Source organism: Cajanus cajan, chromosome 9, assembly GCF_000230855.2.
Source record: "Cajanus cajan strain Asha chromosome 9, NIPB_CcT2T_4, whole genome shotgun sequence".
Classification (NCBI taxonomy): domain Eukaryota; kingdom Viridiplantae; phylum Streptophyta; class Magnoliopsida; order Fabales; family Fabaceae; genus Cajanus; species Cajanus cajan.
In genome coordinates, this window is record NC_138525.1 from 35127255 (window position 1) to 35135548 (window position 8294).

The 8294-nt window shown below is 39.5% G+C and overlaps 1 long non-coding RNA gene across 1 annotated transcript; it reads left to right on the plus strand.

Annotated features, from left to right (window-relative positions):
* The first annotated feature begins 2646 nt into the window (after positions 1-2646).
* On the plus strand, positions 2647-4796 carry LOC145951848 (uncharacterized). Its single transcript, XR_014429788.1, has 2 exons — positions 2647-3524; positions 4545-4796. It is a non-coding gene; the product is annotated as an uncharacterized LOC145951848 (long non-coding RNA).
* Positions 4797-8294: the final 3498 nt, after the last annotated feature.

Consider the following 8294-nt stretch of genomic DNA (forward strand, 5'->3'; position numbering starts at 1 on the left):
TTCTTTAACACTTGAGACTGATAGTAAGCTAGACGAGATTCCCTTAGTGAGAGAATTTCCAGAAGTATTTCCTAAGGATGTGTCTAGTTTACCACCTGAGAGAGAGATTGAGTTTAGCATAGACTTAGTACCAGGTACCCCACCTATATCTATAGCACCCTATAGGATGTCCCCAACAGAGTTAGTTGAGCTTAAGAAACAAATAGAGGAATTACAAGGAAAACAATTCATTAGGCCTAGTGTTTCGCCTTGGGGAGCGCCTGTTTTATTGGTTAAGAAGAAAGATGGGAGCATGAGGTTGTGCGTAGACTATAGGCAACTGAATAAAGTGACCATTAAGAATAAGTATCCTTTGCCTAGGATAGATGACCTTATGGATCAACTAGTTGGAGCTTGTGTGTTCAGTAAGATAGATTTAAGGTCAGGATACCATCAGATTAGAGTGAGAGCTGAGGATGTTCCTAAGACTGCCTTTAGAACCCGCTATGGGCACTATGAGTATTTAGTTATGCCTTTTGGTGTGACTAATGCACCTGGTGTTTTTATGGACTACATGAATAGGATCTTTCACCCTTACTTGGATAGATTTGTAGTGGTCTTCATAGATGATATCCTAGTGTATTCCAAGACTAGGGAAGAGCATGTTGAGCACCTTAGGATCGTTCTTCAAACCCTTAAGGAGAAACAGTTGTATGCTAAATTGTCAAAATGTGAATTTTGGTTGGATAGGGTGAACTTTCTAGGACATGTGATATCCAAGGGTGGGATAGCTGTAGATCCTGCTAAGGTAGAAGCTGTGTTAGAGTGGAGAACACCTAAATCAGTATTTGAGATTAGGAGTTTCCTAGGACTAGCTGGTTATTACAGAAGGTTCATAGAGAATTTCTCTAGGCTAGCTCTTCCTTTGACTAAGCTGACGAAGAAAGACCAACCTTTTGTGTGGGATTCTAGGTGTCAGGAGAGTTTTCAAGAACTTAAGAGGAGATTAACTAGTGCTCTTGTGTTAGTATTACCTGATCCTAGTAAGACTTTTGAGGTATTTTGTGATGCTTCTAAATTGGGTTTAGGAGGAGTACTTATGCAGGAGGGTAAGGTAGTAGCCTATGCTTCAAGACAACTTAAAATTCATGAGCAAAACTATCCTACCCATGACCTTGAGTTAGCTGCAATAGTTTTTGTGCTCAAGTTGTGGAGACATTACTTGTTTGGGTCTAGATTTGAGGTTTTTAGTGACCATAAAAGCCTTAAGTACTTGTTTGACCAAAAGGAATTGAATATGAGGCAGAGGAGATGGTTAGAGTTTCTTAAGGATTATGACTTTCAATTAAATTATCACCCTGGCAAGGCTAATGTTGTAGCTGATGCTTTGAGTAGAAAATCTTTGAGAATGTCTTCCTTGATGATTAGGGAAATGCAAATGATTGAGGAGTTTAGGGATATGAGCTTAGGGTGTGAGTTGACCTCTAAGAGTATTAAGTTGGGAGCTTTAAGAGTGACTAATAGCTTGATAGATGAGATTAGAGAAGGTCAGAAGATGGATTCTTTCTTATTGAGTCGGGTAGAGAAGTTGAATCAAGGTGTGAAAAGTGAGTTTAGAATTGGAGTGGATGGAGTTTTAAGATTTAAGGATAGGTTGTGCATTCCTAGTGTGCCAGAACTTAAGAGAGCAATCCTGGAAGAAGGTCATAAGAGTATCCTTAGTATCCATCCAGGAGCCACTAAGATGTACCAAGACCTTAAGAAGATGTTTTGGTGGCCTAAGATGAAGAGGGAAGTGGAGGAATTTGTGTATGCTTGCTTAGTATGTCAGAAAGCTAAGGTAGAACACCAAAAACCTTCAGGTTTGATGCAACCTCTAGATGTGCCTGTGTGGAAGTGGGATAGCATCTCTATGGATTTTGTAGTTGGGTTACCTAAGACTGTGAAGAACTTGGATGCTATATGGGTCATTGTGGATAGATTGACTAAGTCTGCCCATTTTGTTCCCATTAATATTAGGTACTCTTTGGAGAGGTTAACCAAGTTGTACATCAGTGAGATCGTGAGGTTGCATGGAGTTCCTACTAGTATTGTGTCTGATAGAGATCCTAGGTTCACCTCTAGATTTTGGGAGAGTTTGCATAAGGCTTTAGCACTAAGCTTAGATTGAGTTCAGCTTACCATCCCCAAACAGATGGCCAAACTGAGAGAACCATACAATCTTTGGAAGACTTGTTGAGGGCTTGCATCTTAGAACGTGGGGGTAGTTGGGATAGTTTCCTACCTTTGATAGAATTTACCTACAATAATAGCTACCATTCTAGTATTGGGATGGCACCATATGAGGCTCTGTATGGTAGGAGATGTAGAACACCTTTATGTTGGGTAGAACCTGGAGAGAATGTCATGTTAGGACCTGAGATAGTTCAACAAACTACTGAACAGGTTAAGATGATCCAAGAGAAGATGAGAGCAACTCAAAGTAGGCAAAAGAGTTATAATGACAAGAGGAGAAAAGACCTTAAGTTTAAAGAAGGTGATCATGTATTCCTTAAAGTCACTCCTTGGACAGGAGTAGGCAGAGCACTGAAATCCCGTAAGCTTACTCCACGTTTCATTGGTCCTTATCAAATTCTTAAAAGAATCGGTGAAGTGGCCTATCAAATTGCTTTGCCTCCATCTCTTTCAAATCTCCATAGTGTCTTTCATGTTTCCCAACTCAGAAAGTATGTCCATGATCCTTCCCATATCATTGAGTCTGACAACATTCAGTTGAAGGATAATCTTACTTATGAAACGGTTCCTCTAAGGATTGATGACACGAGAGTGAAACAACTAAGAGGAAAGGAAATCCCTTTGGTTAAGGTCGTTTGGGGAGGAAATATTGAAGAAAGTGCTACATGGGAATTAGAAAGCAAGATGCGAGAAGCTCATCCATTTCAGTTTTCAGGTAAATTTCGGGGACGAAATTTCTAAAAGGAGGGGAGAATTGTAACACCCAAATCTTTATTATTATTATTTTTGTTAATGGCATTTTCGTAATTTTAATAAAGTTATAGGGATATTTTGGGTTTCGGAACGGGCCGTTCCAAAAGTGGAACGGGCCGTTCCAAATGTTGAAAATGTGAGGTTTTTGTAGTCCCAGAACGGGCCTGGAACGGGCCGTTCTGGTATGGAGAACGGGCCGTTCCGGAAGGAGAACGAGCCGTTCTGCTGAGATTAAGAACGGGCCGTTCTGGTTTTAGAACGGCCCGTTCTGCTTTTTGGGAACGGGCCGTTCCGATTTTGGAACGGGCCGTTCCAGTTGAGAAATTTGCACAAATTCGAAGGATCCGGAACGGGCCGTTCCGAATTCAATACGGGCCGTTCTGGGTACACCAGTTTGCCTATAAATAGGGCAGGGGGGTGAAAATTTTTATACAGAGAAGAAGTGAAATCCTAGAGAGAGAAAGAGAAGAGAGAGAGAGAGAAAGAGAGAGAAAAGGAAAAGAAAGAGGGGATCCAGAGGAGGAGGTCCTGCCCAAGTTCCAACTCCGCCTATCCAGGTAAGGGGGGGAGTGAGAACCTCGCTCAGGGGTGTGGGGATAATTGTTGGGTAGTTGTTTGTCGGATTGGCCCCCAATCCCTTGCCGTTGTTCTGTCTGATTTTCTATTTACTCTATTTTGTTCCTTGTTGAGGATGCCGTTGTTCTGTTTGATTTTCTATTTACTTTACTTTGTTGTTTGTTGAAGGTGCCGTTGTTCTGTTTGATTTTCTATTTACTCTACTCTGTTTTTGTTAAAGGTGTCGTTGTTCTGTCCGATTTTCTATTTATTATACTTTGTTCTTTGTTGAAAGTAATAAATGAGTATGAAATTAATGTTAATAATAAATGAGTTTTAATATGAACAAAAATGCTCTCTGTGAATACCTATGCGGACCTTATGAGGAGTATTGATGACATGACCATGTGAAATATGGACAAATGACATGAGACCTAAGAATGGACTATTGAGACAAACTATGATTATGATACTATGACAAATAATGATATGATGTACTAAATGAAATTATGTAATAAGTTAAATGTTGAGTCCATGAGATTATGAATGTATGACATGCATCATATGCATATATTACTCCAGGTGTGCCGCTGAGGCCGCATACCCACGACTAACAAGGTGTACTTTATGGTCACCCACGATGTAACATGCTAACAAGGTGTACCTTATGGTCACCCACGACTAACAAGGTGTACCTTAGGGTCACCCACGATGTAACATGCTAACAAGGTGTACCTTAGGGTCACCAGTGATGTAACCAGGTGTACCTTAGGGTCACCAACGATGAATTGTGAATCTTCCGTATGGCGCCACATGCATGCATTTATGAGTTGAGTCCATGACATCATAAGCATGATAAATGAGTATATATATATGATATTGACTATTTATGTATTGTTTACATGTGACTTATATATGTTGTGTGTGTGTGTGCTATCTAGCAGTTATTTCTGCACCTGAAACTGAGTGAGATGTTTCTCACTCCCTTGTTGTTTTTGTATATGTTTTAAATTGTGTTGCAGATGATCAGCATCATGAGGATGTTGGTGATGAGGCTTAAAGGCTTCAATTGGGCATGCTCTGATAGGATGTGACATCGGGGCATAGTTATTTTAGTTTAATATGTTATTGTTTTAATAACTTTAGTTTCTCTTCTTTGTAATTTCTAACGAAGAGATAACGTAGATAAAGTTTATAATTCAAGGAAAATGTATGTTAAGAATTGTAATTTGAACGTTCTTGATAAAAGACCAGAATGAATATCTTTATTTATATTTTATTACATGATTTGGAAAATATAAATTGATTCCTAACCAGGAGGCACTGCCACCTTTACTGGAGTTAATTTATATTTCTTTTATTATTATTTGTATATATATGATTTCTTGTTTTTCACTAAATTGTATTGAAAATCTTAACTTCTTTTCTTTTATAATTCTTTTACACTGTAGTTATGATTTATGAGTTACGAATGTGAATCTTCTACCTTGTGATATTTGAAATATTTGTCAACTATGAAAGATTTTATTTACCCAAAAAGAAGAAAAGAAATATTTTATTGTTACATTTGTTGTATATTAATAATGGGGTAGAGGGTGTCACACTTTTGACGGTGGTGGAGTATCCCGGTTATCCTTATTCGGGCGACTCTTTTTGTTTTTCTGGTTTTGTTGCCTCTGTGTAGGCTATTATCCGCTGGGGATTTTGTCATTGATTTTGATTAGCCTCTTCTGTTAGGCATATCATCTTGATGTTCAATGATTGGCTGAAAAGCCAAATTCCGCTTGGGGAATTGTTATTGATCTTTTGGATTTTTTTCTTTTTTGAAAGAGTGCCTCTGAGTAGGCGAATTATCTTGATGTTTGGTGTTCGGCTGAGTGCCGGATTCCGCTTGGGGAATGATTATTTGTCTTTTGATTTTTTTTCCTTTTTGTAGGAATGCCTCTTGAGTAGGCGACTGGGGATTTGGGGATCTTATGTATCCCAGAGTATTATTTAGGAAGCCTCTACAGGCTTAGACTCACTCAACGCCTGAGTTGGAGAGCTATCTTCCACTGAGGAAGTTTAAGTCCTTTCGACTTGGATATTCTGTTTAGACGATCATGTCCTTCTTGGGGGATCTTGCTGATCTTAGTTTGATAGCTTTCACTGGGGAATTTGGCCCGTGAATGGAAGCTGAGATATCTCTGGGGAGTATTATTTCGGCGAGCCTCTCCAGGCTCATTTATTCTGTACAGTTGGGGAGTATTATTTCAGTAAGCCTCTCCAGGCTCAATTATTTTAAGAGGGAGTATTGTTTCGGCAAGCCTCTCCAGGCTCAATTATTCTGAGAGAGTATTATTTCAGCAAGCCTCTCCAGGCTCAGTTATTCTGAAGGAGTATTATTTCGGCAAGCCTCTCCAGGCTCAATTATTCTGTACGAGTATTATTTCGGCAAGCCTCTCCAGGCTCAGTTATTCTGTAGGAGTTTTATTTTTTGTTCAGCCCGAGAATGCGAGCTGAGACGTCTTTTGGAGAGTATTATTTCGGCAAGCCTCTCCAGGCTTAATTATTTTGTGGGAGTATTTTTTCAGCAAGCCTCTCCAGGCTCAATTATTCTGTGGGAGTATTATTTCGGCAAGCCTCTCCAGGCTCAGTTATTCTGTGGGAGTATTGTTTCGGCAAGCCTCTCCAGGCTCAGTTATTCTGTATGAGTATTGTTTCGGCAAGCCTCTCCAGGCTCAGTTATTCTGCATGAGTATTGTTTCGGCAAGCCTCTCCAGGCTCAGTTATTCTGTACGAGGCGATTGATCTTCTAAATCTTTTGCCTTTTTTGTCGTTTTTGGATTTTTCTGTATTTTTTGCCTTTTTTGTCATTTTTTTGGCTTTTTCTGTATTTTTGCCTTTTCTGTTGATTTGCGGCTTTTTCTGTTGACCGCTGCCATACACAAGCAATTTTTCCTATTTTCTATTTTATGCAATTGCCTCATGATAAGGTCTTTGAATGTGCAACTAATGTGTGTGATGCACAAATGCAAGTTTTATTATTTAATGTTTTTAGAAAAATGAATGGCTCTCCCTATCCTCCTTTTCTTGGAGGAATTTCTGTCATCGACGTGAGGGAATATTTTTGTGAGCCTTTTATGCAGGAGATTATGGATTTTATAGGAACCCCTCCAATTTTCTTTATTGACCGATTATTAAGGAATTTCATACAATTTTTAGAAATACCAATTTAGAGGCATAATCACATGGTCAAGAGAGAAAATAAATGAATAGATATTTTATTAATATTCACAAGTGTTTTTACAGAAAGATATACAGAAGGAAATTTCTGAAGAATGGCTGGCCTGGGTAGGCTATTTACATTGGGCTTAACAATTATATCTGCAATTGTTGCTCCGTATGTTCTCCTAGTTTCTTCGGGTGAGATGCCTGAGCCAGGAGTGTAGATGCTGCAAGACGCTTGCTTCTAGAAGATAATTACTTGAACCGCCTTTCGGTTTTCGATTCAAGTGACCGTTGCTTGCTTTGCTTTTACATCTTATTCTTTTGCCCCTAACTTTTGTCTAGGACGTATCCTAGCGGGGATAATTTCGCCTTTGTTTTGCCTAGTACCCTTGTACTGGCGGGCTTTTTATTTTGCCCTAACTTTTGCCTAGGACGCCCTTTTTGGGTTTTCATCCTAGCGGGCCTATGCAAGCAACGTCTTCAAGCATAGTACTTCTTTACCACGTCAGCGTTGACTGGGTATCGAAGTTCTTTTCCATCCATGTCTGTGAGGATCAATGCTCCTCCTGAGAAGGCTCGTTTTACCACATATGGTCCTCCGTGATTCGGGGCCCACTTTCCGGTTTTGTCCTTTCGAGTTGGTAGCAATTTCTTCATTACCAACTCTCCCTCATGGTAGACTCGAGGGTGGACTTTCTTGTCAAAAGCCTTTTTGATCTTCCTTTGATAGGCTTGACCATGGCATATGGCGTTCAGCCGTTTTTCTTCAATGAGGTTCAACTGGTCATACCGGCTTTGAACCCATTCTGCTTCGGAAAGTTTTGCTTCCATGATTACCCTTAGGGAAGGTATTTCGACTTCGATGGGTAGAACTGCCTCCATCCCATAAACGAGGGAGAATGGAGTAGCTCTTGTAGATGTGCGTACAGAAGTCCTATAACCATGGAAAGCGAAGGGTAACATCTCGTGCCAGTCTTTAAATGAGACAACCATCTTTTGCACTATTTTCTTGATGTTTTTATTGGTTGCCTCGACTGCCCCATTCATCTTTGGCCGATATGGGGAAGAGTTATGGTGTTGGATCTTGAATTCTTGGCACAGTTCTTTCACCATTTTGTTGTTCAGATTAGATCCATTTTCAGTGATGATTTATTTCTCCATGCTTCCACTAGATTATCCTAAAATCTTTTGGGACAAGAGAGAAAAGAAAAGAAAGATATTTTTGTTCTGAAGTTTGTGTTTTAGAGGGGATTTATTTTTCAAAAATGGTTTTTGTAAGAATGGATGGCCAAGGTAGGCTTATGTGTTTAGGCTTGTTTGATTAAACACTTATGAAGTTAAGAAAATCTTTGTTTATTGACGTTGTGATTTTGACAACTTGGATAGCTTCCCTTGAACCTTTCTTTTTGAATTCGGTTCATGGTACCATCATGGATTTCTTTTTTGTTTTTTGATTGTCCTTATTTTTGCCTAAAACACCCCTTTTGTGGCGTTTTAGCGGACCTTTGTTTTTGTTTATTTTTGTAACCCTAACTTTTGCCTAGGTCACCCTTTTGTGGGAT